General features: G+C 41.3%; 1 long non-coding RNA gene and 1 other non-coding gene across 3 annotated transcripts; one reads left to right on the top strand and one right to left on the bottom strand.

The window, feature by feature from the left end:
* Nucleotides 1-1,201: 1,201 nt before the first annotated feature.
* Nucleotides 1,202-1,286, bottom strand: trnal-uaa. The gene has a single exon. It is a non-coding gene; the product is annotated as a tRNA-Leu (tRNA).
* Nucleotides 1,287-8,780: 7,494 nt separating this feature from the next.
* LOC125289738 lies at nt 8,781-10,325 on the top strand. Of its 2 annotated transcripts, none has more exons than XR_007192688.1 (3): nt 8,781-9,087; nt 9,268-9,430; nt 10,239-10,294. It is a non-coding gene; the product is annotated as an uncharacterized LOC125289738 (long non-coding RNA). The 2 variants fall into 2 exon arrangements; XR_007192687.1 differs by having other exon boundaries at nt 8,782-9,087; nt 9,268-9,409; nt 10,239-10,325.
* The last annotated feature ends 945 nt before the right edge of the window (nt 10,326-11,270 follow it).

Genomic DNA, 11,270 nt, shown 5'->3' with positions numbered 1-11,270 from the left:
GATAACATTGTAAAAGATCTGTTTATGATTAGTGACGTCTGTATGCAGACACCTGGTTATCTATAAACCCTTTTGTAGTGGGTGTGTTTTGCCCCGGCATGTCTCTAGGATTGAGATTATAAAAGCTGTGGGTGATGTATAGCTATCATTGTTAGCAGTGATTTTGAACAGAACTTACCATGGCTGACATGATTGAATCGGCAAAATCAAAGAGACGGATTACACTCACGCCTGTTAGCGCTAAGCTATCGAATCCTGAAATGACTTATGCACCGCAAAGGAGGAGACCTGAAACTTTTGTTAATTTTCTGAGTAAACCTAATGATGGCGTGGAATACCAATGGTTGTTGAACGATGGGCGCATAGGAGGCTATGTTTTTGACAAGGAAGATTGCAGTGTGAAGCTATACGCTTTGACATCTCCGGATTTGGCGTTTTCAGACGACATGGCGCACATTTCATTTTGTGATGCAGATTGGGTGATGTTTAGGGACTCTTGGAAGGATATTGTACAGCCTGCTATGGACAGTCGCTACACAGCATCATGGAATAGTCCAGCCTATATCAAGTCATATGATAGGGGTCTCAAACAATACACTCAGAGACATATCCTGACCCAACACCTCCTCTACAAAGTGAGGGGGTTCATAGACCCCCAATACATACATACATAATTAACCACTGTGTTTGTAATCAGTTAAGCAGTACGTCTCCGGCTAGCCTGTTGTTTGATGAGCCACATGTAAGGGGCTTCAAACAATAAACTCAGAGACATGTCTGGGCACAACACCGCCTCTACAAAGTGTCGGGGCTTCTTAGACCCCCAATACATACATACATAATTAACCACTGTGTTTGTAATCAGTTAAACAGTATGACTCCGGCTAGCCAACTATATGATAAGACACATGAAAGGGGCTTCAAACATCACACACAGTGACATGCCCGGGCCCAACACCTCCTCCAGGCATAGACCCATTTGGTCACACACACACACACACGACCCCATGATTCTAGTTATAAAAATTACAGTACATGGGATTTGGCTGACACCTTTTTAACCAAAGCGCCTAGCAATATGGTAACCAATTTAAACTTTTTTTAAAAAAATATATATTTTTTAGTCCATATCTCTCAATATCTCTAGGACTTATCAAAAAATAAAAGTAAACTTCATACTACTCTCAGCCATTAATATAGTTGCTAGGAGTGGGGGTCGAACCCACGAGGATACAAACATCCATTTGATCTTAAGTCCAACGCCTTAACCACTCGGCCATCCTAGCAGCACACTTTGTATTTAGCCCCATTTACCACTAAACATATACAACTCTTACAAAGTTTATCTGATCCCCCATTATCCACAAAACACACATGTGGGTTTGGGGGCCAATATGGCCGCCCAGGGGTATGACATCAGGCACATGACTGTCACATGACACTACATCCAATATGGATGCCAAGGGGGGCGTGGCATTGTTTGACAACAGACACATGACTGTCACATGACTTTACATCCAATATGGCTGCCCAGGGTTTGACACCAGTCACATGACTGTCACATGACTCACAAAACAATAACAATAACAAACAACACGTGGTGACAACCACGTGGCTAATTTGCATAAAAAGGAGGCGTGGTTATGACGTGATTTATGACATTTCAGGGGGCGGGGCTTATTTTTGACAGATAGTTCATGATAATATACTACTATCATATGCCTGCGTTCTGTTCCCAGAGCTTTCTCTGTCTATGATCTGCAGCGTTTCTCAAATTATGAGCCTCCTCGACAAGTAGATTGCTGGTCTACGGAGCCATGAATTTAAATTAAGCCCCACTTCTGTCTGTTAATTTTATGCACAATTGAATGATATTATAGAACCATGGACCAAAAGGTTTCCCGATCAGGAAATACTCCTTAATTTGCAACTTTTGTAGGCCTAACAGAGGTAGCCTAAATATCGTGCCTATAGCGATGTCCGCTTAAAAGAAAGAAAAAAAAAAACATTTATTTCACTTGTCTCTCTGGATTGAACGCAGAATGTGGGCTGTTGCGAATATTTGTATATCTTCATTTAATAGAATAGAATAAAATGGATTATATTTTAATGTCCCCATGATGGAATTTGTTTTAGCACAGCATAGCCCAGGGACAGACAACTTAGATAATTAACTTTAATATGTTTGTATTATTTTATTCAAATACAAAGACATTTTATGTGAGAGTAAGGTATTTGTGTTTTTTTTTTTCTTTCAATTTATGAGTATGGTGTTTGTGTCTGGTTTCCCTAATGTATTTGTGCTAATTTCACATCTTGAGCCTGTTTCTGTTTATCTGGTTGTTTTGCTTCATGCCACCCTTGAATTAATCAGTGCCTCACCAGTGCCAGTTAAAAATGTCTAGAATCGCCACTGCACCTCTGCCATCCTGGGCTCACCCTATTCACACAAAAATGTTCTTTATATGAAAATACACTGTCCCAGTTCCTTCCCTTATTCTGTCTGCTGGGGCCTGACTTTGGTTGGTAGCTGGCTTGTCTTGACAGAGGAGCTGGGCCACACTGGGTAGATATGATGGTAGCCACTCTCGCTGTGTGTATAGCACTCTGGCAATGATTCAACAGAGCATGCACTCCCTTGTTAGCATAATTAATCTCTTTCATGCAGAAAGTACATTTGGCATGTCCCTTTTTTTCAAATTTTTTTGAAAAAGTCTGACATTTTGAATTTGTGTTTGGCTGTCTTGACCTCAATCTCCGTTTCAACCTGTAACCAAGACCAGTTCCAATTTGTTTTACAACCCTCATCCACTTTGTTAACTGTTAGTGCCTCACTCTTATCAAATTCTCTCATTCTGTAAATGAAAAGTTGCATATATTAGCCATAGTGTTACCCTAGACCTGACAGTATCATAACAGAGTGCAAAATAGTTCACTTCACTTTGCCCCTTTCTCAATGCCTTAAAAATAACGTTATTCTGCACAAAAATGTACAGTTAAAATGTATCAACAGTAGTGCGGTCTCTGTTAGGATAAGCCCACACATCAGTTTCTCAGCCCTTATGTGGTAGGTGTCATTGAAAATAAGTCAGTTCGTCACTTGTCACTTCGGGTTGCATTTCTTAAAAAAAGCCTAGACCAGCGGCTCATTAGGCTACTAGGCGCCAACAAGCTGCTAGCCTAAACAAAATGCTACCATTAGGCTACACGTTGGAAAGGGGTAGAGTTGGATATAACGTTAGGCTGCTACTAAAATATTACAGGACAAAATACTGCTAGTCTGTCCGAACTGAACTAAACTGACTGGCCTGAACAAACAAGGTAAAAAAAAAAATCCAACTGTATTTTTTGCTAGTCATGTAAAATGTAGGCTTAGTGTGCTACTTAAGCAATATAGCACGAAGTGAGAGTGGGGTTGGTCATGGATATTCCCACGGGTGTTGTTCGGTCAGTAGCCAGACCGAGGTCGAGTGGCTTAGCAAACAGCCGTGGGAATATCCATGACCAATCCCAATCCATCCGCAGTGCTATATTGCTTATATACAACAATTCTACAACAAACTAAATAATCTGAAAACACCCCATTATTGTTTAAAAATGTTAATTTCGACATCGTTCTTACGCATCAAAAAATAGTTCCCTTTTCAATAGACATCATCTTGGTTGCTAGGTAACCAACATTCTAGATCCCTCGTTACGGGTCTTGGTGGTTTACATGTCTTCTTGAAAGAAAGTCGGGCTGAAATCACATTCATATCTAGGTTTGCTGAATGCATGTTACAAGGACAATGGGCCATGTCATGTAAGGGACATGGTACTGCAAAAAACGGAAACATTGTCTACATTGCAGAACCACTCAACTTTATTAATTTATGGTGAATAAATGTTATATTACTGTGCACAGCCTGACATGACGATGCTAGCACGTTAGCAGCGGTTATCTTTAACACATCATTGGCTCAAGAGACAGTTCCTACTTGCCTCAAGCAGTCTGTTATTGTTCCAGTACCGAAAAACAAAAGTCCATCATGTCTGAATGACTACCGCCCAGTAGCCCTGACGTTTACAGTGATGAAGTGTTTTGAGAAGCTTGTGAAAACATTATCTGCTCATCCCTCCCCTGCCTCCTTCGACCCCCTCCAATTTGCTTACAGAGCCAACAGGTCTACAGAGGATGCCATCTCAAACCTCATGCACACCACCTTAACTCACCTGGAGGAGGGGAATGGGAATTATGTTGATTTATGAGGATGCTGTTCATTGACTTTAGTTCAGCATTCAACACGATAGTACCTCTCACCTTGGTCACAAAGATGAAGGCCTTAGGACTGAACACCACCCTGTGTCACTGGATATTTGACTTCCTCACCAACCGTTCACAAGTGGTTAGAGTGGGGGGTCTGACATCTGACTCATTAACCATCAGCACTGGTGCTCCCCAAGGCTGTGTTTTGAGTCCACTGCTGTACAACATCTACACACATGTCTGCAAAGCCAACAGTAGTCAAGTTTGCAGATGACACAGTGATCTTGGGCCTGATTAGTAACAACAATGAACAGTTCTACTTGGATCAGGTTGATGTGGTGGCACAGTGGTGTCAATCTAACAGCTTGACACTGAATATCAATAAAACCAAGGAAATGGTAGTGGATTACAGAAGGCAGCAGCAGAACTACAGTTACACCCCACTAATGATCAGCGGGCAACCTGTAGAGAGAGTCTTAGAGAGTCTGTAGAGAAAGTTTTAAATACCTTGGTGTCCACATTACTGAAGACTTAACATGGACTGTTAACACTCAATATGTTCTGAAGAAGTCCAGACAACGACTCTACTTCCTTCGTCAGCTAAGGAAATTCAAAGTTTCTACATCCATCATGAAGGCTTTCTACACTTCAGCGGTTGAGAGTGTTCTAACTGGTAGCATCATCACCTGGTATGGGAACTCCACAGTTAGAGATTGTAGTACTCTGCAGAGAGTAGTGCGCTCAGCTGAACGTACTATAAGAACTCAACTCCCTGCTCTACAAGATATCTATTCCAGAAGAGTACTCCTAAGAGCCCAAAAGATTCTGAAGGACTCTTCTCATCCTAACAATGGATTATTCCAACCGCTGAAATCAAGTAGACGCCTATGTAGTCACAAAGCCAGAACTGAGAGACTCAGGAGAGTTTTTTTATCCCCAGGCCATCCGAACTCTGAACTCACACTATACTGACTTTGCACACATTCACTCCTCAGCACTCTCAAACATTTCCCAACTCTGAACTCACACTATACTGACTTTGCACTCATTCACTCCTCAGCACTCATGACCCCCCCCCCCACACACACACACACACACACCCACACACACCTACAAGACTTTTTAGCACTTTTTACATCCCTCTCCCTATGCTACAGACCTTTTATTTATTTTCTTATTTCATCACACGTCAAAACACACACACACACACACACACACACACACACACATATCTGACTTTCTCCAACTTTTGCACACTTTTCATTTATTATTTTTGATTTCTCCTCCATCTACCTATGTCCTTGATTGCCTAGCCTTTCTGCCCCCCCCCCACCCCCATCCCCAACACACACACTTACATAATCACTGTCATTTCTTCACATACATACAGCACACTGCTTGCTACAGTAAGCCTCCTACATACTTGCTGCACACTGCCCCCACACACACACACACATACACAGCACATTGTCTTCAGGATCTTCTCCAACACACATCCTCTACATACTTACTTACAGCACACTGCCCCCACCTACCCACACATACACTACACACACACACACACAGTCACTGCTCCACCCCTCCCGCCCACACACACATCTTCACTGTCATCACTCACATACATTACATACAGTACTTTTTTTTGCAATAGTAAGTCCCTGCCCCCCCACACACACACATACACAGCACATTGTCTTCAGGATCTTCTCCAACACACATCCTCTACATACTTACAGCACACTGCCCCCACCTACCCACACTACACACACACACACACACAGTCACTGCTCCACTCCCCTCCCGCCCACACACATCTTCACTGTCATCACTCACATACATTATTACATACAGTACTCTGCTTGCAATAGTAAGTCCCTGCCCCAACACACACACACTTACACATCACTGTCATCACTTCACATACATACAGCACACTGCTTGCTACAGTAAGCCTCCCTCCTTGCTGCACACTGCCCCCCACATACACAGCACATTGTCTTCAGGATCTTTCTCCAACACACATCCTCTACATCTTACAGCACACTGCCCCCACCTACCCACACTACTACACACACACACACACAGTCACTGCTCCACTCCTCCCTCCCGCCCACACACACATCTTCACTGTCATCACTCACATACATTACATACAGTACTCTGCTTGCAATAGTAAGTCCCTGTGGCTTAATCCACAGATGTGGTGAAGCACTGTTTCGTTATGGTTTGCTAAGGAGTAACCCATTGCTTGAAATAGTGGAGAGCTGGGATGAGAACATTGTGTCAAATCTTCACATTGTATCGCGGAGTGATTTATTATTAGCTGTGCAAAGTCTGAGTTGAAATGTCCAGGGATATTCCAACTCATGGAACGTCTCTCGGCCAATCAGAAACAAATAAATAGTTCCATAAAACCCACTAGCACTAACCTGGCATAGTTATTGTAAAGACTGTAATGACACATTAGGACAACCTAAACATTACACAATGCAAATGGTAGATATTATGTGATTGCAAAAAAGACCAGGCTTTTTGATTTAGTGTTGTCTTACACTTCCTATCGTAACTCCCCCTATTACCGTCGGTCCCGTATTTCCACCGTCTTGCGTGTATGTGTCACTTAATATCAATTTCTATACAAACCAAGACAGCAGACTCTAAAGAAACGCAACCACCCACACCATAGGTGTATCTAAATTAGCCATGTACCAAAAAATGACATTTTACCGTGACTCAAAGAGATGTAGACAGTGTTGTAAGGCTGCGTGTACACAACCGCTTGGAGCTCCAGTGGAATTTTAATTTCACGACGAGAATTCTCGGTCTAGCCGTTCATGTGCCGTTGAAACGGTGTAAATAGGCAACCCATCAGGCCAGCACTATAACTCCGAAGCGTGGTAAACAAAATCGGATATTTCAGGCAGTAAATGCTCCGTTGACAAACAAACCAGATTTTGTTCAAATCTACACACCTATGGCTACTGAAAATGTCAGGTTAATTTAGCAAATGTTATTTTGAAGTGTTAAAAACATCGTTGTTTTAGAATTTCTGAACAAAAGTGGTGATAATTGGGGGTGTTACGATATGTTTCATGGACTGTAACTGTAGGCTATGTGTTTATGTAGTCATTTTAATACAGAATTAACTTTGATGAAATTATAATCAGACACTTCAACCCCCTAAAGAAAAACTCGTCGGATCTGCACGATTCACACAAGTCCCCCAGACAGCCGTGAAAAAGGCGGCATCCGCCAAAAGGCGCACTGTTTGCATCCCTGAGCTAGGCTAACGTTAACGTCATGTCATCCTACTCTAACTTAATTGTAACCATTTTAACCGGTGAGCACAATGACCCTCGTTTCCGATATTGATGTTGAAAGTGCTTATCCGATATTAAAGATTATTTTGAATGGCTGACTTGTAGAAAGCACTAGCTAACGTTAACGTTAGAGCTAGTCTTTGACTTCTGAAAGGAATTTGAAGTCTTTGACAGGAGTAACGTTAGTATTTTCAGGCTGTTTAGAAGTTTTTTGCTGATTCAACAACTAAAATGTTTTGGAAGATATTGGAAACCCTATTTTGTTTTATTTACTAGCCAATGTTAGCTGGTTAGCTGCTGGCCGAAACATTTTAGGCGGCAATGTTTTTTTGATTCCGAGGCAGGTAGAATCTAGCCTAGTTCTAACGTTAATAAAGTTAATCGATTATGTCGACCCATGCCAGCCCCAAAAAATGAATGATTTAAACATGTAATTTCGTCCATGTGATTCAAAGAATTAGATTTGATTGCAAGATAGCATCCTGTCAGATGTAATATCAAACCACAACCATTAACGTTATGGCAAGCGTTCAGTAAATGTGTCTCTTTTTTTACGAATGCCTTTCTATGACCGTTGCTGCTGTGATGCTGCCCTCATCCTTGTCCTGGTGTTATTCTGCGTTCGGTAACGTTAGCGATTGTATTGGACCGTAACGGTAACCTAGGTATCACTAGGCTACTTAATGGCTTGTTTATTGCTGACAACGTTTTCACGACGTCAGAATAAATAGTTCTAGATATTTAAATACAGTGGAGAGCAATTCACCTCAACACAGTAATGAGGTGTTTTTGGCGGATGGTTTTCAAAATGGAGAGCTGCATACTTCAATTACATTCACACCAAGAACGATAACTATAACCATAACGTTAATGATAAAAGCGTTCACACTGAACAACGATAGCCAAAGTCTCTCCTTTTGTTAATGAATGTGACGCCTAAAATTCGATGGGTTCTTCTGATTGGCTATTAGGTTTTTATTGTTCTCAAAATCGCTCTGAAAGTGATCCCCAATGATATCGTTCTTCATGTCGTTATCATTATAGTTTATGTGTGAACGTCGTCATTCATATTAATGAGAACGATATTTGTTTATAGTTATCGTTATCGTTCTTGGTGTGAATAGGCCTTTAATTGTAGAGAATGCATACAGCCAAAATGTGAAAGTTTGTGAACCCCTTGGAATTATTTGGTTTTCTGCATAAATTGGTCACAAAATGTGATCTGATCTTCATTTAGTGTTACAGAAATAAATTGTAAGAATTATTTCAGATTTTCATGGTCAGTTCTTTGCATGTATAAAGGCTATTATCATAGCACACACACGGTTTGAAGTACGATAAATGAATTGAAGATATATTGCTTTTGCAATAAATGAGCAACTTTGCTTAATTTAATGTAGGGCTGAAAGCATGGCAACATTGGCGCCACCGTCTCTTCTATCCCAGAAGGTTTCCCCCTAAAGACCGTTAGGGATGTGGAAGTCATGGAAGGAAAACTGGCAAATCTTCATGTCCAAACTGGTATGTATGTTAAGTCTAGGGTGGTGCAACTCAATTTTATTGGGCAGTGAACTTGATCTGAAACTTCCTCAGTGTGCTCACACCCATGCTTCTGGAAGTTCTGTTGATGTTCATGTTGGGTGGTTTACTCCAGTGAGCAATATAGATAACTTTGCTTTGTATTGTCTTTGTTCCCCTCAGGTTGCAGCTGTGACTGACATAGGGGGGACAACTGTTGACGAGGCCACAAGAAGGATGATGACCTTCCTCCTAGACCATGGCCTATCCAGGCAGTACAACTTTGTGGGCCAAACGGGATGAGAGAGTTCAAGGCCTTACAACTGTATGAAGTAATATATGATAGGTGTGCATGTGGATAATGTTTTAAGTTATACTGATAGGGCTGGGAAGGTAACCACATTACTGCAATACACGCGGTCCGTGGCCTGCAAAAAAAAAAAAAAGGAAAAAGAAAAAATGTGAAACGTTTGGGGGATTCGACTTCATGTAGCCTTCTGCAGAGGTCTTAAGCTGACTGCATAACGTGATCATTTCTGAACTTCTGATACATTTTCAACTATGACATTTGCACAATTCCGGGTTGAAAACGTATCAGAATCTCAGAATTAAACTTAACAGCGACATATAGGCCTAGGCTAGCCTAGGACCTACCTTTGTTACAACCTGACGCAGCCATTAAAATGTGCGGTACCCTACTGTTGCAACAGTTGTAAACGCCATGAATGTAACAGTTTCTAAAATCGCGATAGCCTTGTTGATAAACTGCTTTCATGTCTGAAGTATTTGGTCTAGTGATCTTTGAAGTTCCTGCGGCTGTCTAAAGCTTAACTGGCTGTTTTTATTTATTTATTTGTATTATTTTTATTTTTTAGTCTAGTATCAGTACATAGGGTGTCCCAGCCCTATGTACTGATACTAGAAAGATGTCACAATACCCTAATGTTATAAACAGGTCCATTTTTGTTGTCCTGGCTGGGCAGTGTGTTTGCACGTCTCTCAGTTTCCTAACTTGTGTGTTCAAGAGTATGTGTGTAGTTGAATAATAATCTTCATTTATATAGCGCTTTTCTTAACATAGTTGCAGTCCAGGCTGAGAGTTGTGTTAGACAATACAGTATGAAGTAAGTGACCGTTATATTTGTTTCTTGCAGGAGGTTTAAAGAAAAACGGCATGACCAGCCAAATCATTGGTGCTAGGGACCGGGGGGCATGTTTTCTTAATTTTACATAAATAAAAAGGTATTGAATTATATTACTAGTCTCTTTGTTATTATAGCTTTTTTTAACACTTGTAAGGTGTTTGGGTCTGTGGGACCCACTTTCAATATTTGCTAAAAGAAAATTATGCTATTTATTATTTCTTCTCACTCAAACTCATTGGCTTTCTATATCTGCTATCCCCACACAAAGTTACAAAACTTACATTTCAAGCACTTTCACCTGTTCTGATTAAGTTCTAAGAAATAAGCACCAATAATGATAAAAATAAAAAAAAACTTATTTCTATTTACCTTTTTATAATTGAATTTACTTGTTTTCTCGCAAAATGATGATCATAAATGTGATGAGTTAAATAGCAAATAACCATAAATGAAGTCTATCATTGGTAACTGAGCTAAAGTGAACATCTGTCAAGTATTTTTACATACATTGTTATGCCTGTATTGAAAAAGCCTTATAATGTGGTGGGTTCAACAGACCCAGATTGGCTGTGTAACAAACATATGAACACCTGACGGTTAAAGAACTGTATGAGCTGACTAAAATAAGCCCCCAAAATGAATTTTACCCAGAATAGCAGGAACCCATAATCAGCCCAGAAACCTGGGTTGGCCATGTGGATTTTTAGGCTCATGTGAAGCCCACCTTTCTCCACTCTTGCCCACATGGGTGAAGCCCAGCCCAGCTTCAGGTTGCCCATGTGGGTTTTAGCTAGGGCCCATGTGAAGCCCACCTTCAGCCCATCTGGGCCAGCCCACATGGGTCCACCATGGAACCCCCGGACAAAATTAACTGGGTCCCAGCTGGGCAGCCCATATGGGGCCCACTCACCAGCCCATGTCCAACCCATATACCCATTGGGGCAGCCGTGGCCCACTAGTTAGCACTCTGGACTTGTAACCAGAGGGTTGCCGGTTTGAGCCCTGATCAGTGGGCCACGGCTGAAGTGCCCTTGAGCAAGG

The sequence above is a fragment of the Alosa alosa genome, chromosome 24, assembly GCF_017589495.1.
Source record: "Alosa alosa isolate M-15738 ecotype Scorff River chromosome 24, AALO_Geno_1.1, whole genome shotgun sequence".
Taxonomy (NCBI): Eukaryota; Metazoa; Chordata; class Actinopteri; order Clupeiformes; family Clupeidae; genus Alosa; species Alosa alosa.
This window is presented reverse-complemented; position numbering and strand designations above follow the sequence as displayed.